We start from the raw sequence: 25220 nt of genomic DNA on the forward strand, positions 1-25220 counted from the left end.
CAGGAAAAAAGATCACATGATTTTAAATGCCCTGAAGAAAGTAAAAAGGTTGATGAGATAGAAAATGCTGGGGGTAGGAGTGCTCTGCAGATGTGACATTTAACCTGGGACCTGAGTGAGTGGGAAGCATGCAGGCTTGATGAAAAGCATGATGGGCAGAACAGAGAGTTTTTACAACAAATCTAAGGCTTTGCTTAAGCAACAACAATGAAAGAATGGTAAGATTAGAGCTAAAGAAGTAGAGAGGGAGAACAGTGTAAGACATGGTAGAGGGGTAAGCAGAGCCAGATCATGTAGGATTTAGGAGACCAGAATAAAGAGCTCAGGAGTGGCCAAGGGAGGAGGGACCCTGGAAGCACTCTAAGTGTTCATTCAAACCCTGCAGGGCTATGCTCTGTAAGTGAAGGCAACAGGAAATAGTCTTCACAAAACCTGAAACAAAGCCTTGAATAGTCTCAGTACCTAACTGGATAAAGGTGATCTTCCTAGATCAATTTTTTCTGCTATTAGAAAATCAAATCCACTTGGGGGAAATTAATCTAGAGCCTCTATACTTTTTAATGTAAAAAGTCCAGCATTTACTCCCAAATCATCAAGAATGCCAATAAAAAGACTAAATGACCATATGTTAAGGGGGGGGGGGGAATATATATATATACATATATATAATAGGCATTTTGGTGATCCAGATTTCTGAGTTGTCAAGATTTCTGCTTTATAATAACTATGATTAATAATGTTCAAAAAAACAGACAGTAAGATGAAGAATTCACTGGAGAACTGAATTACCTGAAAAATGAACCAAATTTTCTTGTAACTGTAGAGGGGGAAAAGGCAACAATAAATATACAATTCAATAGATGGGTTCAAGAGTTGATGAGATAGAGCAGAATTAAAGATTAGTAAAATGGTGGGGCTCTTGGGTGGCTCAGTCAGTTAAGCGTCCTACTCTTGATTTCAGCTAAGGTCATGATCTCAGGGTTGTGGGATCGGGCCCATATCAGGCTCTGCCCTCACCACAGAGTCCGCTTGAGATTTTCTCTCTCCCCATGCCCCTCCCCTTGCTCATGCTCTCGATCTCTCTCTAAAATAAATAAATAAAATCTTTAAAGAAAATTAGCAAAACGGAAAATAGATCAGCAAAAAAAAAAAAAAAGCCTAGATCAAAGAACACAGAGAAAAAGAAAATTACACACACACATACATATATATGTATGTAAAAGACACAGGGAGGCACCTGGGTAGTTCAGTTGGTTGGCATCTGACTCTTAGTTTCAGTTCAGGTCGTGATCTCAGGGTCATGAAATTGAGCCCCACATTGGGCTCCATGCTCAGCATAGAGTCTGCTGGAGTTTCTCTCTCTCTCTCCTGCTGCCCCTCCCCCTGCCCCCACACACTCTCTGTCTCTCGAAAATAAATAAATTAATTAAAAAACAAAAAAACATGGGGAATAAGGAAAAACTATCTAAAGTGCATCTTACTGGAGTCCCAGAAGGGGAGGAGAGAGAAATAGGAATTGGGTGTGGTTTTTATCTACTTAATGTTTCTCTCTATAGTCTCATGTTTTTATTACTTTGGAGAAAAGAAATATAGATCATCACCTCACATCATATATAAAAATAAATCCCAGATGGATTAATGAATTTTATGTAAAAAATAAAATTACAAACTAACCCAAATAAAAGGAACAGGCAAATATTTATCTTGCCTTTCTAATCACAAATGCAAAATCCATTAAGTAAAGACTATTATATTTGTCTACCATATGAATTTTTGCTTATGAAAAACACCATAACCAAAGTTCAAAGGCTACGGTTCAGATGAGAAAACAGCTGAACCAGGTGTCTGATGGAAATATATGCAATAATTAAAATCGTATTTCACAAGAATATTTAATGGCATGGAAAGTACTCATAATTTGCATTTATATTTAAAATAGCTTATTGACTTTCTCTCCCAGTGAATATAGAGTAACAAGGTCTAGATTTAGTCTTTCACAAAAAGCAAAAAGAATATTCAACAAAACATGTGAAACAAGGCTTTCATATACTGGACAACTGGCATCATAGTACTGTAATCCTTGAGAGGTTGGGAATAAGCACAGTGAGTTTAGAAATGTCTCAATTTAATGCTTGAAGGCAGCTTCCAAACTGCATCAGGTAGGAGGAACCCCAAGAGAGCCCATGATCTCACTGATGGAGAGAAGAAAGAACAGAAGTCAAGGTGGCCAATAAGGAAAAGAGAGGTACATGAAAAGAGCACTGGAGTTCTGCAGCGGGGTCCCTCGGGGCTTTGACTGATTACTAATCTGTGCACATATGAGACAGAACTTCCAAAGATACGGAGAAGAAATATTGGGATGGAAGAGACCAACAATTCTCAGAATCCATGCACGGTAGAGAATAGTGCATATCCCCCCAAGCCAGAGTAGACAGACCTGATAATACATGAGATAAAACACCTGTTACAAAGACATTCTATTTGTTTAAGAGTGTAGAAAAGAATGATCATGATTAGAAAAAAAAAATGTGAAATATAAAAAGAACCCAAAGGGTACCCCTAGAGATGAAAAATACATCTAAATTAAAAATATTTTGGGTGCCTGGGTGGCTCAGTCGTTAAGCAACTGCCTTCGGCTCAGGTCATGATCCTGGAGTCCCGGGATCAAGTTCCGCATCGTGCTCCCTGCTCGGCAGGGAGTCTGCTTCTCCCTCTGACCCTACCCGCTCATGTGCGCTCTCTCTCTCTCTCTCTCAAATAAATAAATAAAATATTTTAAAAAGTAAATTAAAAATATTTTCAACCATATTTCTTATAACATTCTTCAACAAAAGGAACTAGGGCTCCTTGCAGAAATCGCTGGTTCTATGAGTGGAGCAGGAACTATGCAAAATGAGTCCAAGCATCCTGCAGTGCCAGAAAGTATGGAAGGAGGAAGAAAAACAAGAACCACAACACTGATGGGAATACATGAAAGGAATACAGGAGCCAACTGAAGGAGCTCCCAATGGCTAAAGCAGGAATAATTTGAGCAACAAAATTAATTAAGCAGTATTGATTATAATAAATGAATATCCATGAGCCCATACTGATATAAATAAACAACTGAATAAATAAATAAATGGGGTGGGGGGGACAGACAAATCTTCAACAAGCACAAAAAGTTCCAAATAATTTATATAGATACTCTACCTCAAGGAAAGGGAGCATAACTCCTCAATGCTTAAATGTGGGCTGCACATAGTGACATCATTCTTAAAAAGTACAATATGGAAAAGGAATAAAAAAGACCAACTTTACTGTGAAGAAACCTGATAAATACTATCTCAGTAAGGTGGTCAAGGTTCAACATGAACAGTGATAAAGCATGTTATAGAATGTATTCTTGATATGATATGATAAAAACAACACTTATTCTCTGTGGGCTTCTTCCCCAAAACCCATAACCCCAATGTAATCAGGAGAACAACATCAGAAAAATTCCAATAGAGGGGAATCATACAAAATACCCACCCAGTACTCCTTAAAGCCATCAAGATCATCAAAAACGAGCAAAATCTGAGAAATTATCACAGCCAACAGAAGCCTAAGAGTACGTGACAAATAAATGTAATGTGGTATCTCAGATTGTATTCCGGAACAAAAAAAAGACACTAGGTAAGGTGAAAAAACCCGAGTAAAGTATCGACCTTTGTTCGACCTTAGTTAATAAGAATGTATCAGTATTGGTTCATTATTGTAACAAATGTACCATATAAATATAAAATGTTAGTAACAGGGGAAACTGGATGTGGGGTATATGGGAACTTTCTGTACTATCCTCATAAATTTTCTGTATATCTAAAATTATTCTGAAAAAGCTAAGCCTATTTAAAAAATACACTGGATAGGATCAATAGCTCATTAAACACTGAAGATGAAAAAAGCAAACCTGAAGTCATTCCCCCCAAAAATAATCAAAATCAGAGAAAAAAGAGAGAGAAATGGTATCACACACGTGGAACTGGAACCCCAGGCAAGTGAAAGGGTGGCAAAAAGAAGAGGGAAAAAAAATATTAGAAAGAATAATGGCCAAATTTTTTCCCAAATTTGATGAAAACTCTAAACACACAAATCCAAAAAACTCAATGAACCCATGGACCATACAATGGCACTTCATAATCAAATTGCTCAAAACCAATGATAAAGAGAAAAATCTTAAAATTATCTAGGGTAAAAACACATTACATGCAGAGGACCACAGACAAGAATTACCTACCACATATTTCTTTGTCAAAAACTAAGGATGCCAAGGGCACCTGGGTGGCTCAGTCGTTTGAGCGTCTGCCTTCGACTCAGGTCATGATCCCAGGGTCCTGGGATGGATGGAGCCCCAGGTCGGGCTCTCTGCTCAGCAGGGAGCCTGCTTCTCCCTCTGCCTCTGCCTGCCTCTCTCTCTCTCTGTGTCAAATAAATAAGTAAAATCTTAAAAAAAAAAAAACTAAGCATGCCAGAAGACAATGAGGAAACATCTTTAAAATACTGAAAGTTAAAAAAAAAAAAAGCCAACTTAGTATTCTATATCTGGTGAATATAACTTTCACGAACAAAGGTGATAAAACAGCAATTACAACAGTAATAAAAAAATGAAATACTTAGTCATACAACTAAAAAAATATAACTGATGAGAGAAATGAAAGAATATGTAAATAAATAAAGAATTACTCTAAGATGTATAGACTCAATGCAATCCCAATCAAATTCCAGTAGCTCCTTCTATGGAATTTGATAAGCCTACTCTAAAATTCACAAGGAAATGCAAAGAATGTAGAATAGCCAAAGCAGTTTGAAAAAGAAGAAAAGTAATGGATAATTTGCATTCCCTGATTATATTTACTATAGGGTTACAGTAATCAAGACAGTGTGGTATTGGCATAAAGACAGAAATGGATGGAATAAATAATCAAGATACACATCCATAAGTAAATAGCCAAATGATTTTTTTATATAACAATCATTGAGATATAATTCACATGCCATATAATACAAAGTGTACAATTCAATGGTATTTACTATATGCACACAATTATGCAACACCACAATCAATTTTAGACATTTTCATCACTAACAAAAGAAACACCATATTCACTGACAATCATTACCCATTCACCCTCAACCTCCCAAGTTCTAGGAAACAACTAATCTACTTCCTATTTACGGATTTGCCTATTCTGGACATTTCATATAAATGGAATCATATAATATGTGACCTTTTGTAAATATCTTCTTGCTCTTAGCATAATATTTTCAAGTTTTATCCATGTTTCAGTAAGTGTGTTAGTCTGGTTCTCTAGAGAAATAGAACCATTATGAGATATGTGAACCTAGATCTACATCTAGCTTTAGAGCTAGATGTATAAATGTCTATATATTGTTTTGTTTCTCTCTACATATTAAGAGACTCACTATAAGGAACTTTCACAATAATGGAGGCTAAGATTTGTAGTTAGCAAACTGGAGACCCAAGAGAGTCAATGGTCTAGTTTTGTCTGAGTCTGAGAGCCTAAGAAACAGAAAAACCAGTATTTTAAGTTCCAGTCCAAGTCCAAGTCTGAGGGCAGGAGAAGACTGATATCCCAATTCAAAAACAAGCAGAGAGAAATAATTCCTTCTTACTCAGCTTTTAATTCTATTCAAGCCTTCAGTGGATTAATTGAAGCCCACCCACATTCGGGAAGGCAATATGCTTTACTCATCTACCAATTCAAATGCTAATTTTATCCAGAACCACCCTCATAGCCATACGCGGAAATAGTGTTTAACCAAATATCTGAGCATTTATTTGAAACAAAATTAACCATCACAAATCCAATCCTTGTCAATCTGTCAGCTATACATATCTCCTTAAATCATATTTAATCTCCAAATAAAGACAATAACAAGGTCTTAATTCCTCCTAACATGATACAACTATCCTGCATACAACAGAAACACACTAACACCTTCCAAAGAAGAGGAAAAGTCCTTGAGTGACGCTCATTCTTCTCTATGAAATCTGTAACTCAAATACAATGATGTATAATAAACAATATTTAAATACTATGATATAAAGTAAGTATATTTTATGTTATATAATAAGGGAATAAGAGGGGGAAGAAAACAAATACATTTGCTATATACATAGGCAAACATATTCATAACAAAATACGGAGGAATATGGAATACTCATGACAAATACAGTTCTCATTTCTGTTACTGGTCACATGGTTATAGCTGGTATTTATAGCTAACTTTTTCCACTACCCATTCTGTATTCCCTTTGCCTTCAGTAAACCTTCGCTGGTTTTGTTTGTTCATTTGTTTCATGATTCTTTACATGGTGAGGTGACCTAACCCTTCAATTCCTGAATGGATTAGACTGTTGCATTTTTCCATTGACCTTACTCACAGGCCGTGGTAATACTAGAGACACCCTAAGGGGTCGCCTGTATTCCAGAAATACTTTTCCTTACCTCCATTATAGAGTAGTACTCTAATTTCTCCTTGGTAGTCAGGATCAATCATCCCAACCACCACAGTAACTACCTTTTCGTCTGTTAATTCAGTGGCATGAGGAGCCCAAAGTGGCTAAGCAGCAGTCTTACCTTCCAGTCCAATTGAATCATTGTTGTATATCCTGGTTGAAGCATTTCTCCCTTTGGAACTAAGACCTCTAGGCCAACAGAGCATAAGGTCAAAAGAACAGGAAGCAAAGATTATCCTAGTAAGTAACTAGGGTTAAAAGTGAGGGATGCCACTCCCATTTTCAACCCCTAATTCCTAGACCCATGAATTCTGGTCAGGGGAGAAATATCACCATGTACTGGATGCTGACTCAGAGCATATACAGCTTTCTAGAGAACCCTGTCCCAAACCTAAAAGGTTTTGCCACCTAGTTTGCACTATAACGGAGTCTTCAAAAGGCCATTCCACTACCTTACAAAGCCAGCTGCTTCAGGATGGTGGAAGCATGGTAAGACCACAGAATTCCATGAGTATAAGTTCACTGCCACACTTCTTTTGCTCTTAAGTAAGTTCCTGGATCTAAGCAAGGTTGTGAGAAATAGCATGATGATAGATAAGCCATTCTATAAGGCCACCGATGGTAGTCTTGTTAGAAGCATTGCTTACAAGGAAAGCAAATGCATATTCAGTATCTATTCTATTAAGGACAAAATACTGCCTCTTCCATGATGGAAAAAGTCCAGTGTAATCCACCTGCCACCAGGAAGCTTGTTGATCTACCCTTGGGGATACTGCCATATCAGGGGCTCAGTACTGGTCTCACTGGTCTCACCACTGGGGGGTGGCCATAGCTAGGCTGGCCTTGATGAGTAGAAGTCCATGTTGTTGAGCCTATGCATAACCTCCATCCTTGCCACCATGGCCACTTTGTTCGTAAGTCCATTAGGCAATGACAGGGGTGCCTGAAGAAAGAGGCTGACTGGTATCCACAGAAGTTATCCTATACGTTTAATTATTAAAACCCTTCTCTGATGAGGTTAACCTCTGGTGAGCATTCACATGGAACACAGATATCTTCATATTTTTTGCTCATTCAGAGAGATTTATCCACATACCTCTTCCCCAAATTTCATTGTTGCCAGTTTTCCATTCATGTTTCCTCCAAGCCCCTGACCATCCAGCCAAATCATTGGCCACAACCCATGAATCAGATTATAATTGCATGTCTGGCCATTTCTCCTTCCAAGCAAAGTGAATAACCAGGATCACTACTCAAAGTTCCGCCCAATGGGAGGATTTCCCTTCACCAGGGATGTGCAGAGAGTACTGCAGTTTTGCACTTTAGGGTGGTGCCTGAATATCATGCAGAACTATATATAAACCAGGCTTGGTTTTTTTCTTCCTCTGTCAGCTGATCATAGCTTTATTCCTTAAGAGACAAGAAAAAGAAGAGCAAACCAAAACGTAGCAGAGGGAAGAAATAATAAAAAGTAGAGAAGAGATTAATGAAACAAATAACAAAACAATAGAAAGAATCACAAAACTAAAAGTCAGTTCTTTGAAAAGATCAACAAAATTGAGGAAGAAAAAGAGAGAAGACACAAGTGACTAAAATCAGAAATGAAAGTGGAGACATTACTACCAACATCACAGAAACAAAAAAGGGTTACAAAAGAATACAAATAATTGTGTGCCAACAAATTAGATAACTTATATGAAAGAGAAAATTTTCCAGAAACACACCTATTACCAATAATGACTCAAGAAAAAATTTAAAAAGTGAACAGACCTATAGTAAGTAAAGAGATTAAATCAGTAATCAAAAACCTCACTATAGGGGCACCTGAGTGGCTCAGCCTGTTAAGCATCCGACTCTTGATTTTGGCACAGGTCATGATCTCAGGGTTGTGAGATCGAGTTCCATGTGGGGCTCTGTGCTGGGCGTGGAGCCTACTTAAGATTCTCTCTCTCTCTCTGCCCCTTCCCCCCCCCCCCCCAAGCCCCCAACCCCGCTCACGCTTCAGTGCTTCTCTCTCTCTCAAAACAAAAACAAAAAACCAAACTCACTATAAAGAAAGGATGGCTTCTCTGGTAAATTCTACCAAACATCTGAAGAAGAATTAACACTGATTCTCCCCAAACTCTTCCACTCAATGAAAGAGGATGGGAAAGTTCTTAACTCATTCTATAAGGCCAGCATTACACTGATACCAAAGCCAGACAAAGAAACCACGAGAAAAGAAAACTAAAGACTAATAACCTATGATTATCAATGTAGAAATCATGAACAAAATATTAGCAATCTAAACCTAAAATCATACTGAAAGGATTATACACCATTACTAAGTGAGGTTTATCTCAGGAATGTAAGGGTAGTCCAACATGAAAAAATCAATTTAATACATCACATTAATGGAAGGAATGAAACAAACCATATGATGATCTCAACTGAGGCAGAAAAAGCATGTGACAAAATCTAACACCATTTCATCATAACAAAAACACTCAGAAAACTAGGAATAGAATGAAAATTCCTCAACATGATAAATGATATTTATGAAAAACTATAGGTAACATCATACTTAATGGTGACGGACTGAAAACTTTCCCCCATAAGATCAGGAACAAGGCAAGGATGCTGCTTTCTCCACTGCTTTTCAACAGTGTAGTGGAAGTTCTAGTCACAGCAATTAGGCAAGGGGGGAAAAAAGTATCTCAATTGGAAAGAAGAAGTGAAACTATCTCTATTCACAGATGACATGATCCTATATAGAGAAAATCCCAAAGAATACATTAAAAAAGAGAAAATATACTAATAAATGAATTCAGGAAAGTTGCAGGATACAAAATCAGCACACAAAAATCAAATGCTTCTATATGCCAACAATGAACAATCCAAAAAGGAAATTAACGAAACAGATCAGCTGCAAAAATAAACTACTGGGACTACATGAAAATAAAAAGCTTCTGCAAAGCAAAGGAAACCATCAATGAAAGAAAAAGGCAACCTACTGATTGGGAGAACATGTTTGCATATGATGTATCTAATAAGGAGTTAATACCCAAAATATATAAAAAACTTATACAACTCAATACCAAAAAAAACCAAATAATCCAATTTAAAAATGGGCAGAAGACCTGAATAGACAGTTTTCCAAAGAAGACATACAGATGGCTAACAGACACATGAAAAGATTCTCAACATCACTAATCTTCAGGGAAATGCAAATCAAAACCACAATGAGATATCACCTTACACCTGTCAGAAGGGCTAGACTCAAAAAGATAAAAAATAACAAGTGTTGGCAAGGATGTGGAGAAAAAGGAATCCTCATGCACTGTTGGTGGGAATGCAAATTGGTACAGCCACTGTCGAAAACAGTACGGAGGTTCCTCAAACAATTAAAAATAGAAATATCCTATGATTCAATAATTTTAGTACTGGGTATTCCCCCCCCCAAAAAAAAGCCCCACCAAAAACACTAATTTGAAAAGATATATGCATCCTTATGTTTACTGCAACATTATTAACAATAGCCAAGATATGGAATCAGCCGAAGTGTCTATTGATAAATGAATAAAGATGTGGTGTATATATATATATATATATATACAATGGAATATAACTTAGCCATAAAAAAATATGAGATCTTGCCATTTGTGACAACATAGATGAACCTAGAAGGTATTATCCTAAGTGAAACAAATCAAAGAAAGACAAATACCATATGATTTCACTTATATATGGAATCTAAAAGACAAAACAAATGAACAAACAAAAGCAGAAATAGACCCATAAATACAGAGAACAAAGTGATGGCTGCCAGAAGGGAGGGTGGTGGGGAATGGGCAAAACAGGTGAAGCCAAGTGGGAGATACAGGCTTCCAGTTATGGAATGAATAAATCACAGGAACAAAAGTTACATCACAGGGAACATAGTCAATGGAATTGTAATAATGTTGCATAGTGATAGATGGTAGCTATACTTTTGGTGAGCAGAGCATAATGCATTGAGTTGCTGAATCACTATGTTGTATACCTGGAACTAATGTAACATTGTGTATCAACTATACTTAAATAAAATAAGGAGGAGGGAGGTCGAGGGTGAGAAGGAAGAGGAGGAGGAGAAAACAGATCAGTTGCTGCATGGAGGGATTGGGGGGTGGTTAATTGCAAATGGATTTGAGAAATATTCTGGGATGATAAAAATGTCCTATATCATGATTATGGTGGTAGTTACAAGAGTGTGCATTTGACAAAACTCAAAGAACCGTACATTTAAAAATTGATAAATTTTATTGTATGTAATTATACATCAAAAAGCCAATAAAAATAGATTTAAAAACAAAATGTATATTTAAGACCCTCTTTTTAAAATATCTGAATGTAGGGCACCTGGATGGCTCAGTCGGTTAAGCGTCTGCCTTCAGCTCAGGTCATGATCCCAGGGTCCTGGGACTGAGTCCCTGCATCGGACTCCCTGCTCAGAGGGGAGTCTGCTTCTCCCTCTCCCTCTGCCCCATCCCCCTGCTTGTGAGCTCTCTCTCATGCTCTCTCTCTCTCTCTTTCTCTCAAATAAATAAAATCTTTAAAAAAATATTTGAATGCATAGAGAAATGTACGGAATGTTGGACAGCAAAGTATAATATCCATGAGGTGGGTGGTGAGTGACTTTTACTTTTTTATATGCCTCTTTTTACTTTAAATTGTTTACAATATATATCCATTAGTTTTATAATCAGGAAAAAAACTATTTAAAAAATATGTAAGAGCATGATGCACTTTAGATTTATTTCCATTTAAGAGTTAACATTTTAAAGTATTGGCACTTACCATGTGAAACAGATCAACTTTTGACTATGACAAATAAAGGGAGGTGTTACAATATGCTGAGTTGACATCAAGTACTTAATGCCCATTTTCACATTATATCTCATAAAAGTCTGTGTACTAGAACTCCATTTTATATGAATACAACTGAAAAGACTCCAGAAACCTAGATCATAACTAAACATTCAAAGGCTATTTTCCAATAAAATTGTCCGGGTATGTTTAAGTAGAAATTTGGAAAGCTGTTTGGTTACCACAGGACCATCTAGATTTTAAATCAAATCAAACAGTAACAAGATAGTTTTAATAAAACCAGTAAACAAACTTCAAGTGATGGAAACATGGAGAAGCAAGAGTTGGCATGGATGTTAGTGATCAAACCCCATGTTGCCCTTGATCTCATAAAGAAAGACCTCCTGGCAGAAAAGGAAAAGACATCCTGAGAAGTATTCTCAAGAACAGACTAAATGTTAGGGATCAACACAGATGACAGTAGAAAGGACAGAGTTACAAAACTACACTAGCTCATACAGATTTGGCATCAAATCCTGAAATTCTAGGATTCATAGTCTAGTTTTGGCATAGTAATAGGAAGCACATCTAAAAGATTAGGTAAAAATACAAAGAATTGATTACCCCAAGCACAGATACCGGCTAAAGGATGAACAAAGGTAGAATCAAGAAGCTCATAGATAAATTTATTATAGAGTACTGACCAATAATGAATGGTTAAAGCAAATGCATTCTAATTCCACCATACTGGACAATGATGGTCTTTGGAAAACTTCCCTAACTATTGAGGTAAACCAAACCTAAAATAGCTTCCATGTATAGAATGTTTACCATATAACAAGAATTTTGTATATATTATCTTTAATCTACATTAAATACCCATGTCTACCTATGAGTTTGTGATGGCTGAAACAATTGGAACTCTTTACAGTAACTAAGTATTAAAGCAAGGCTTAAATCTCAGGTATGTTTCAGTAAAAACCCCAGGCTCTTTCCAGTCCGATGCTCCTTACACTAAGCTGAGAAAACTAAGTCTGACTCTAGGGAGAAGAAAGTAGAACGCAGAGAGTACCTGCTCTGACCCTTGCATGTACCACATAAAACATACTGACTCCAATTTGTTCTTTAGAAAAACTCAGTCTTCCTTTTCATGTAGAAACATTCACGATTAAGTTCACATTCAACAAAGATTCTCCCTACATAAATTTACAATGTGCGATTTCTCCTATATCCCAGGTCAAGTGAAAGATAAATATGGGTCTTAATTATTCTAAGCTCATTATCTTTCAATTATACCAACCAATAAGGAAAAGAATTATTTCATCTAGCTCGTTATTCATCTATCTATGAAACAGGAATAAGGATATCTGCCCCCACAGGGCAGTAAGAATTCAGTTACAGAACTTTTTTAAAGTGCTTAGCATGAGACTGGCATGTAATAGGTACTCAGGTTATGGTAGCTATTATTAATGTCACTTTTAGCCCTTGGAGGGGCCATCAACGTGACAGTCCTTTAAAGAGTCAATATGGAAGAAACCACCAAAGTAACAATCAGACGAACCCAGCACAGTGGACCTGAGGCTCCTGCTATTCCTACCCCCATGATGTCATATTTCATCTCACTGGCAGTCGATTCTTAGAGTTATATCACTAGGTGTTAGCTTCAACACAGTACTTTCTGAATCCAACTTTCAAGCCTTCCTTCCTTTCCTTCTGCCTTCCTTCCTTTCCTTCTGCCTTTCTTAGCTTGAACTGTACCTCCCCAAATGGGTTACACTTCACTTATGAGAAAGGAAAGTGTCAAATAATTCATGCATGAATTAATCATTTTAATTAATTTTTTCATGTGTGTTTGCAAAGGCGAAGATGAAGATATAGAGACATTCCTGCCTTCACGGATCCTGTTTGCTCAGGACATCAGCACAGTCAATAGCAATTTGGGACACTTCTGAAGTGTGTGTGTGTGTGTGTGTGTGTGTGTGTGTGGAGAGAGAGAGAGAGAGAGAGAGCCAGAATTGCCTTGTTACCCTGAACATAGTTTTTCAAATCCAATGTGTGATACATTAGACCTTTTACTTCGAGTTTTTACTGGCAATGGTACTAGAACAACCTTCTGAATAGCAACTACTGCTGAATTTTAAAATCTTCCTGGACTTGCCCCGAGCCAAATTTTAAAGGTACATCGAGTTTGGCTCATTCAATATTCAGAAACCTTATCTTACTATAAATTAATTTTACCACTACCAAACAGCATATGCAAGAACTACCGTAAGGAGATAAAATTTATGCCACTCTATACTATTAAGAAAAAAGAAAGGACACAGAAAAGTCAAGTTCTAAACGAAGACTTAACCTCAGCCAAGTTTGATTTCATTTCATCCCCCTTTTCTCTTGAGAGACTCTGTTGCTAAGTGGAATGAACTATATAATTTTTAAAGGTTTTTAAAGTAATATCCTCAATAAATTAGTTGAATATGCTTAAATAATATTTTACAGAAGAAAACTCCTTAGTTATTTTAATCAAGTTTTCTACTAGACTTATCTATCCTGGTCCCATTGGTCCCTGCAAAGTAACTGAAGATTTTAGTCTCCACAAACACATATCCTCTTGATTTACCACTGAGATTTCAGCAGAAGAATGTTTCACATACAAGAATTTCTTCAGTCTCATCAACTGGCACACAGGAATTGCACATTCCAAGGAAGAAGGCGATATTTATTTTTTCAGACCCTATTCCAGCCAACTACCATAAACTTGGTTATTCTGAAGGCTCCTTGTTTCACTTTTATTTGGAGTCTGCCAACAGGTGACTGGATACTAGAGCACATTTGTCTACTCCTTGGGGATCCTTCTAATGGGACTATAACTTGGAACCAGGATTCCAAGTGGAAAACCGTCAGTCCAGAATCAGCAGCCCCTTCAAGTGCCTCTTCCCACATTCACACCAGGAGGTGGTGTTCCAAGGTGGTCTCAGCATTGCATTGGCCAGCTTATTATTGGATCAGCAGGAAGCTTATTAAAAGGAAAGAAAACTCAATGAGCATCAGGTATTCTGCATTGGGCAAACTTAAGTTGTAATGCGATGTCACGTAAGGTCATTTGATCCTTTGAGATTTAAATGAAATTGGCTTGAGCCCCTATTCCACATCCTGCAGGATATGCCTAGCTTTCTCCAAGATTTCTACAAAATACCAGTCTCATGTTCTCATGGTCACATCTAGCTTCAAATTCTTTTTCTTGCCAGACTCTTGATCTCAGTTCATTTTGCTTTTATCTCATCTCCTATAAGCATTTTCTTTCCTCTGCTCCAGACATGGAACTCAGCTGTTTTTCTTTTCTCCCCCTCAAAAAAAACATGGCATTTCTATGGTAAGTAGATTTTCATGAAGGTTCTGGATGTGAGGGAGGTTACTACACATATAATTAAAAATAGTAATGGATATTGAACATCCTTTTTTTTTTAACTGAAGTACAGTTGACATACTACATTTTATTAGTTTCAGGTATACAACATAGTGTTTCTACAATTATATACATTAGGAAATGCTCACCATGATAAGTATAGCCACCATCTGTCACCATACAAAGTTACTATAATATTATTGACTAAATTCCTTATGTTGTACTTTTCATCCCCATGACTTATTTATTTTGTAACTGGAAGTTTGTACCTCTTAATCCCCTTCACCTATTTCGCCCTCCCCTTACCCCCTCCCCTCTGGCCAGCACCAGTTTTTTCTCTATAGCTATGAGTTCTTTTCCCTTTTGTTGTTGTCATTGTTGTTGCTTGTTCTTATAAGTCTCTTGGACTTCCTGACCTTCGGAATTTTTCACTGGTCACATTTCTTCATTGGCTCTTTTCTGATCTTTAACTCTTCTCCATCACCTCTGTTGTCTTGTATCTTTATACTTGTGTTTATTCTTATGCAAGTTTATTTTGTCTTAGTTCATTCATTCATTTTCTGTAGCAGAAAACACCCTTAGATTGGGTGGCTTAAATAATATTTGTCATAATTCTGGAGGCCAGTAAGATCAAGGTGTCAGCAGATCTGGTGTCTGATGAGAATCCACTTTCTGTGTCATAGATGGCCATTCCCTCACTATGTCCTCACATGGTGGAAGGGGAAAGGGAGCTCTCTGACCTCTCTTTTATAAGGGCACTAATCTCTTTCATGAGGGCTACACAGCTCATGACCTGATCACCTCCCAAAGTCCCTACCTCCTAATAATATCAATTAAGGGCTGAATTTGGGAAGGACACAAACATTTTACTCTCTGAACACATCATATTCCCATGTCTTCACTTTCCACAGTATAGTTACTTTCCTAAAGAAATAGTCCTTCACTTCAGTTAAGGCCATTTGTTACAACTATTAAAATACCTTAATTCAATTTTTAAAATTCTACTACATAACAATAAAAAGAACAAAAATACCACTTGCAGTATTCAGTTGTGGGGTCCTTCATACCAAAACTGTTTCTCTTACTGTTGCATCGTCTTCCAGCAATGCCAACCCCTCAATTTCCTTCAAATTCTGTAAACCAGAAATACTAGTGTCCTACAAGCATGTTCTTGGTTGGTTTGGTCTTGACAAGCCCCAGGGTTTATCTGTTTTTCATTTGAACAGTTGTACAAAAGGCACACCATTCTTTGCCACTGGTCAGGCGATTCCTCATAGCCACACAGCTGACATGGTTCCACCATTTATCTACAGTGATTTGAGCACCTGACGCATGATCCCTGAAATTTCTTTTTTCTTTTCTGTCTTTTTTTTTTTTTTTTTTTTGAAATTTCTTTTTTCAACCATAAATCTCTGGATTCTGGATTGTGATAATCTACCCATATCTCTGGACATATATCTGGATTCAGTCTTACAACAATCTACCTAATAAGAGCTATGAAAGTAATGCTTTCTGGGTCTGCCAAGAGCATCTCTTCTTCACCCAAAGCTGTCCTGATTTTACATGGCTGAGGGGGCTAACTTTACCCCATGACATCTTCCCTCACTCCATTATCTAGCCCAGGTTTGGACTATACTCTTATTTGCCAGCCAGGTCCCTTTAGTTTGTCTCATTTTACCTTTATCTTCCTTTTATTTTTTTTTTTTTAAGATTTTATTTATTTATTTGAGAGAGAGAATGAGATAGAGAAAGAGAGCATGAGAGGGGGGAGGGTCAGAGGGAGAAGCAGACTCCCCTCTGAGCAGGGAGCCCGATACGGGACTCGATCCCGGGACTCCAGGATCATGACCTGAGCTGAAGGCAGTCGCTTAACCAACTGAGCCACCCAGGCGCCCACCTTTATCTTCCTTTTAAATAGATGTCACAAATCCAAATGCTTGCAGAGCCAAGTGGGTGACATAAAGGAGGGAAGCTGGGCAAGTGGAGACATTAGCCAGAGGTAAGAACTGCCATCTGGAAGGACTTCCACACTCAGCTCCAGCTGACTGCTGCACTAGGAGGTGCTGGGCCCCGGGGATGCCAGAGTGTCCATCCCTGGGAAGTTTTATTCAGTCTGACTTGAAATCACCATTTTCTCATTTGAAAATGAGTATTTTTAAAAACTTATCAGCAAAACAAAATACGTTTCTGGGCCTAATGTTGCCCAAAGACAGCCAACTTGAGACTGCTGGCTCAGACTCAGAAATCGTGAGTCCTGAGAGCATGTTTCCTAACAGTATGGACGGTGCCCGCTGCCCCATCTTAATAATCTCGTCATCTTCAGCCTCACCTAATAGTGCTAGCCACACTGGATTCTGGGCCTCCCTGCCATGCCCTCTCAGATTGGTCCATACCTGCTCAAAGTAGCTCTTCCAGTCTTTCAGGACTGGTTCCTAATTTGCTTCTTTTATTAAACCCCTGGTTTTAGCTTTAAGAGGGACTTTCCATAATATCTAGATCTGATTTTTCTCTGAGGAAGTCATTTGCTTCCTTCTGAGTTTTGCCCCCTGTCATCTGTTCTGTGTCTTTGTGCCTCAGTTATTGCTGCTATCATTCCTAATACAGTCACAACTAAAATACTCCTTTCTCCTGGTCCCAGTTTTAAAAGAAATTACAGGAAATGTTTTTGGTTTGGGATATCTCCTTAGTTTTTCCTTTGTGATCTAACCTTTCCACAAAGTAAAATTCACTCCTCCCATATCAATACATGTTTCTTCCTTCATTTTTCAAAATTCTTTCTCCTACTAATACTTTTCTTACTGTATGACACAAATCAATTTTCAAATTGGTCTTATTCCTTCCAAAATAATAATAAAATATCTGATTCCTAACATAATAAAATTAAAAAAAATAATAAAATATCTGATTCCTGGAGATAGTCCTATGGTTCAATACTTTCTTAAAAATTCCCTTTAACTTCAGGGCTTATAGTAATCACAGAGGTGTTTCTATACTTCAAGCCAATATGATGACATAGCCTCTATTATAAGGACCTCTGGGTCCTTATCCTTTCTTCACCCTTATGAGGGGCTTCCTACAAATCCACAAACAGGACCAGGGCACTCGATTAAATAATCCAAGGAGAATTAGAAACCCACAGTATTTAGAAGGGGTAACTTCAGGAATCTGCAGATGAGACAACGAAGCCAGCAGTTATCCTTCAATCATGTTTTCCTTGATGTGAGATGAAGTTAAAAATAAGACACACAGGAACAGAATTAGGAACACCTGATCTATCATTACCAATCGATGACAGGACAAACATTCATAGAGCAAAATGCCAAGCACACCTGCTCTGTATCCCCTCTGGAATTCAGCTGATTTTTGTAGCTCAAATCTAATAGTCTAATTCTAGAATCAATGCCTAAAATGCAGTTATGGCCATAATATTAGTTCCTGCAACACACAAGTCAAGGATGGCTATAGTGGCTTCTCCAGGGTCTGCCCCTCTCAAGTTGTACTTCTGCCCCTGTCACTTTGAATTTCTAGCCTAGGGATCTTCCTGTGCCATGCATAATATATTGGAGGTTTGGACAAATCTAAGACTTCTGTCTGTGTTTATCTGACAGAGAAAATTAGGTGCAATGATGACTAGCTCAAATAAGATTTAAAAATTAGATTTATTCAGGGCTTTCTGAAACAGAATAGATTGGAGTAGCAGGACTGGCCTGATTTATACCTCTTCCTTCATTTGCAAGAAGAGAAACTGGAGGACAGGACACTTCATGCCAAAAGAAGCAACTTCCCTAGCCTGCTGATGCACATTAGAGCAGGCAGGAGAACAAAAAGAGAGTGGAGGGACCATCTCATGTACCATTTTTTTAACTGCCTATGGCTCTTAGTACAACAGTAAGAATGTCATACAAACAGAACAATAATTTTTAAGCTAAGTTGAGAAAAGGCAAGATCATAATTCTTATAAACTCTATATTGCATCTTCCAGAAATTTAGCCTCCACAGCTTCTAATGCACTCTCATAGCAGGGCCATGAGGCAGAGAGGTATTATTTACTTTTTACCCATCATCTCTTCTGGAGACACAGAAAAGAACAAGTTCGTTACTATAGGTCCAAGAACTAGACCCCTTCAAATTCAATTTGTTCTCTCAAAATCTGTATGCTTAATTGGATTAAAAATGAATTCCCATAAAACCTATGCTATTCCCTTTTTTCCACTTGACTATTATCTCTTTTACGTCATGCATAAATCATGTCTCTGACATTACGCAAGGGAGAAGTTATAAAGATCACAGGTATTTTCTCATACAGAAAACAACCACCATTTAAACTTGGCTACCAGCCGGCTCTGTGGCGCAATGGATAGCGCATTGGACTTCTAAACTTGGCTACCAACACAGAACACACACATCTTTACTAGCAGTAGGATGGAAGTGTGTTAGGAATCTTCAGAGTTGAAATCCAAACCTGGCATAAAGCTTTAAATTGGCCTGTTCTTCCAACATCAACTTCTGGCTCACAGAGAGACCTTCTTTCCTCCCAATATCAACTCCTATAGTCCCACAATCAAGCTAGAAACTGCAGGGGTATCAAAGCAAGAAGATGCTTTTATGGTGACAAAATTAAGTAGAAAATAGACATTTTTTTCCTTGTTCATTTTTTGAGGGTTGGAGGCACTTCACTCTTGGCTTCAAGAGTCTGTAAAGAACTGAAACCTTGATTATATTTTAAATAGTTGTGTGACTTTGAGCAGGGCACTCTTCTTCCATGTGTGTTGGTGGTCTCAGCTATAAAATGATGGCTTTAGACTAAGTGATATCTAAGAGATGCTTCTGATCAACATTCAGAAGATAATAGCTACCAATCAGTTCTGTGACAGCACCAAGGAAAAAGTCTTCCAGACAGATTCATCAAGGAAGGGTTCACAGAAGAAAACAGCATTGCCGGTACATCACAGAGAATAAGACTTTAAACAGTGGAAAAACATTCCAGACATAGGGACAAGATCAGTAAAAGTTGGGGAAAGGAAATACGTTGTACCTTCCTAGAACTGCAAAGAATCCTGCATGCCTGACTGCTGCAAAAGAACTTTTCCACAGGCCCATTCTCTTTTATGAAATAAAGAAATACATATATAAAAAAATCAAAAGCATGTAAACATCAATTTATATTTTTGTTATAACTTTCTTTAACTATAATTCATATACCATTCAATTCGCTCATTTAAAATACTTCAATGTTTTTTAGTATATTAACAGATATATTCAACCAATCAATTTTAGAATATTTTCAACAATTCACACCCTTTAGTTATCACCCCCAAATCCCATCAACCCCTTACCCAGCCCTGAGCAACTATTAATCTACTTTCTGACTTTATAGATTTGCCTATTCTGTACATTTCATATAAGTGGAACCATAAAGCCTGGGTTCTAAGTGGCTTCTTTCACATAGTATAATATTTTCAAAATTCACCTAGTAGTATCGTATATCACTGCTTCATTCCTTCCAAGGTTATATAATATTCCATTGTATGGAAATACCACATTTGTTTACTCATTCATCAGCTGATGGACATTTTTGCTGCTTCCACCTTTTGACTATTATGAATAATGCTGTTAAAGAAATACTCGTGTACAAGTTTTTACTCTCTCTCAAATAATATATAAAATCTTTTAAAAAGGGGGTGGGGGAATGGGGAGTGTGCCTGAGTGGCTCAGTCAGTTAAGCGGCTTCCTTCAGCTCAGGTCATGATCTCAGGGTCCTGGGATCAAGCCCCGAATCGGCTCCCTGCTCAGTGGGGTCTGCCTCTCCCTCTGCCCCTTCCCTTGCTTGTGCATGCACTCGCTCTCTCTCTCTCTCAAATAAATAAAACCTTTTTTTAAAAAAAAAGAAATATTCATGTACAAGTTTTTATGTGGACATGGGTTTCCATTTCTCTTGGGTATATAACTATGGGTGGAATTTCTGGGTCATGTGGTAATTGTATTCTTAACTGTCAGACTATTTTCCAAAGTGGCTGCACCATTTTACAATCCCACCAGCAGAGAATGAGAGCTCCAATTCCTCTACATCCTCACCCACACTTGTTATATTATCTGTCTTGATTATAGCAATCCCAGTGAGTGTGAAATGCTGTTAAGAGTTCTTTATATATTCTAGGTACAAGTACCTTATCAGATATAGGATTCGCTTCCAATCAGGAGGAAAAGTCAGATTAATATTGCCACATTTTAAAGAACAGAAACAAAAGTCTTCCAGTACAAGATTATAAATATTGTATTATTTTCTGCAAAACACATCTGAGTTTCTATATAGTAATCATCAAATAGTTTAAACTCTACTTTTTTCTGAACTTTCATTAAAGACATCCCCAATGGGGGTGACTGGGTGGCTCAGTTGGTTGAGCGGCTGCCTTAAACTCACGTCATAATCCCTGGGTCCTGAGATCCAGCCCCGCCCTGCTGCCATATGGATGTCCGGATCCCTGCTCAGCAGGGAGCCTGCTTCTCCCTCTCCCTCTGCCCCTCCCCCTGGCTGTACTCTCTTTCTCTCTCTCTCTCAAATGAATAAATAAAATCTTAAAAAAAAAAAAAGACATCCCCGATGTTGGCTGATAAGAACATAAATATGCAAAGACATGTATATAGGTGCCTCTACAGAGACGAACTTCTGACTACCCAGCAAGACTACTGCAGCTTTTATAAATCATGTTTTACAAATTCACATACTAGAATTACATTCAAAATAAGCCTTGGAAGACATCTGGCTACATGCTGTAATCATTAAAATGATGTTCTATGCTACAGAAAATGTGTTAGAGATACCCTCTATATGAAGTATGACCAGATAGTTTAAATCTCATATGACTGACCAATCAGTTGCTCCCAAAAAGTGAATACCACAAATCCTGAAGATATGTAAACACTGGCTCATTATAACAAGCCATTTTCTTGTTAGGCTGTGGTCTCTGTTAGGTGCTGAATGGTAAAATGTAATTCACTGGTCACTTTGCTATGGACACCAAAAGATTTCATTTCTGAGAATACACTCAGGCAAGAAAAGATGTTTTTAGATCACAGAACTCAGAAAACATAATTTTTTCTGTGTTCAAAGTTGAACAGAAGTGCTACACGGCCCCTGTGCACTTTATCTTTGGCTCTGACAATTCCAGCCAATGTCCACTCCCCTATTACCTTAAAATTCCCCTTCCTGGAGGAATGGAGGCTGAGTGCATCTGAAATAGTTGAATTCTACTCCACTGAGCTCAGCCACAGGCCCTGCATGGAAAGACCTGGGAAACATTAGCTTGCTTCTGGTCTGGCCATAATGAAAATAAATGAGGGCTTCAATTTAAAGTCGTTACTAAAAATTTGTTCTTTCCTCCATTCTAATTCTGAGACCCACTGGCAGCTAATTAGAACGGTTCCCAGCGTGATCGCCCAGCACACTGCTAGTGTAAACACCAACCATCTGAGTTTCATTACAATAAAGAAATCAAATAAACAGTGGACCAGAAAACAGTAGTTTGGGCATGGCTCATTACAGCACAATGCAGTTAACATTCCTCACTCAGGAAGGGAAAGAAGGTATCGGGCAGTGAGGCTGATGCCCACTGCTTTCCATTCTTATTAACAACATTAGTGGGGCTAGGGATTATTTCTTATCATTAACTCTGGAGAAAGAAGAGGCAGTGTTTTGTTTTTTGGGTTTTTTGGTTTTTTTTTTTTTAATGAAAAGGAAAAAGAAGTTATCTCTGAACCTTATTGTAAACAAAAAGAAAGGTAATTATTTGCTTTGGACTACTCACTGCTTCTCCAGTTCCTCATAGGATACATTGTTTACAATTTAAATAAGGAAAAAAAAAAAAAGAAAGGGGAATACAGTGTCCATAATCTGCTGAAGGTTTTTATTATTTATTCTAGGTATAAACAAATTTCTGTCAACATAGGCTGGGCATGACAATATGATTCCTAATATCTCCCCCCAAAATAATAATAAGTAAACATATAAATAAGTGAAAGAATCACTCATGTATTTTGATATTTTACTCATCTCATTCCCACCAACTAATATTTGGAAATATTCACATAAATAAATAATTATTTTCAGGGTTCATTTACATTATTTAGCATGACCTTGGAACTATTAAAGAGAAAAAAAACAACAAATATTTCTGTCTCTAAAATTTAACCCTGTTTTTAAGTAACTGTAAAACTCCTAAGACATCCATTGAATTTGGTTCACAAACTCAACAAAGGTATGAATCCTTTGGTTATATCATATTCTGTGAAGAAATATGAACCAAGTCCAGCACCTCCCACCATATAACTTGTACATCTATTGACTATGGTACAGAACTCATATCTGGCCCCTGGATCAGGCCACTGTTTCACGGCACATGATAGAAGTTAGTTAGCCCCTCATGATAATGCAGTTTCAATGAAGCTAGTGTGGAAACACCCTTTATTTCCTCTCTTAGAGAGTCTAAGTTTAGGTGTGCAAGTATCACATGGCTGGTATTTACAATTTTTTTTTCATTAAAATTGTTACAGACAGATTATGATACTTGTGGGAACGTATTCACTCAGAAGGTTCCAGATGCTTTGGGCTAAGATTAAAATACCTCTAAAATAGCCTCTTTATGTTCCCACTTGGACTACTCTAAAAAGCTGTTGCATAAAAGGACCCAAACCAAGATCCTAAACCGCATGAGTCAATAACTGAAGAAAAGTCACACACACAAAAAAGCAAATAGTATTCAAGCAAATCATGTTAGGAAGAAAAGAGCTAAATCAATGGAACTAAGAGCTAAAATGCATGCTCTAACCTTGAGATTCATTTTAATCTGTGGAAGGAAACAATCACTCATCTCTCAGAAAAAAAAAAAAAAAAGAATAAAGAAACAGGGAGGCATTTGTCTACAGCAGTTGCTTAGTAAGGAACTTCAAGAAAAAAAGTCTGCCTTCATATAACAATTTAAAGTATTGTTTTGGAATTAACTGTCTATCAATCATCTACATGGTGAAAGAAAATGAAAGCCATGCAGTTGCAGGATTATAATGTTCACTGGAGTTGAATGGCGAGCCTACTGCTCCTTTAGAAGTTCCCCTTGGGGGCGCCTGGGTGGCTCAGTTGGTTGGGCGACTGCCTTCAGCTCAGGTCATTATCCCAGGGTTCTGGGATCAGGTCCGCATCGGGCTCCTTGCTCAGCCGGGAGCCTGCTTCTCCCTCTGCCTGCCGCTCCCCCTGCTTGTGCTCGCTCTCTCACAAATGCAAAAAAAAAAAAAATCTAGAAGTTCCCTTTGCATACACGTTCTCTCAAGACTGGAATAATGTTGAAAATAGTCTAGGGGTGCCTGGGTGGCTCAGTCGTTAAGCGTCTGCCTTCGGCTCAGGTCATGATCCCAGGGTCCTGGGATCGAGCCCCACATCAGGCTCCCTGCTCAGTGGGGAGCCTGCTTCTCCCTCTCCCACTCCACCTGCCTGTGTTCCCTCTCTCCTGTCTCTCTCTCTCTCTGTCAAATAAATAAATAAAATAAAATAAAATAAAGAAAATAGTCTAATAGTGTCATGAATACCAAAAGGATGACAACCACGATACCCTCTAATTTTACTTTGCATTAGATAGTATTTTTCTTTCAGAGCACTTTTATTACTAATTTTTCATAACAGGAGGACATCGTCCAAATGTAGCTCACAGAATTCTGACAGAACGTTAAACCAAGCAAATGGGAATGCACTGCTTAGCTTGCTTTGTCATGCCTCTTACCAACTGCCTACAGTGTGTGAAGTCTTTAAATATATTATTTTATGTCATCTTTGCAACCACGCTATCGAATCCACCATTCACATATGACGCCACTGAGAAAACTGGAACACGGACTGGCTTGTGTAGTTTCTCAAAGCTGGGAACTGGAGGAGGCAGGATTTGAAACCAGGTTTAGCTTTACTCTAAAATCCATGATCTTCCTTCTATCTTGAGTGTATTTACTTCATTTTTGTGTATAAATTATAAACTTTGCCATAAACTAGGTTTTAGAAATAAATACACTTAATGCATTGTAGAATATAAATATACTTAAAGCAAACTGTATGATGGGAAGAACATACAATTCTGAGGTACAGTGACCCTCATTAGAACACGCATTAAAGCATGCATATTCTCACAAACAAAACAGAAAAGCAGCCATACTTAATCTCAGATAACTAAACCGTTGAACTCTACAGGTAGAAATTCATTTTTTTAGGGGCACCTGGCTGGCTGTGCTGGTAGAACATGTGACTCTTGATCTCAGGGTTGTGAGTTCGAGACCCATGTTAGTTAAGGTACAGGGATTACTTAAAAATAAAATCTTAAAAAAAAAGAAATTAATTTTTTAAATCTCAGATTGCTTTTCTTCTGCCACATGGTATGTTCATGGAATGTGGATCCCAGCAATGAAAGGTTACACAGAAACTGAAATAATCTAAAGAAAGCAAAACTCACATAAAAC

The sequence above is a fragment of the Phoca vitulina genome, unplaced genomic scaffold (assembly GCF_004348235.1).
Source record: "Phoca vitulina isolate PV1807 unplaced genomic scaffold, GSC_HSeal_1.0 scaffold41, whole genome shotgun sequence".
NCBI classification, from domain to species: Eukaryota; Metazoa; Chordata; class Mammalia; order Carnivora; family Phocidae; genus Phoca; species Phoca vitulina.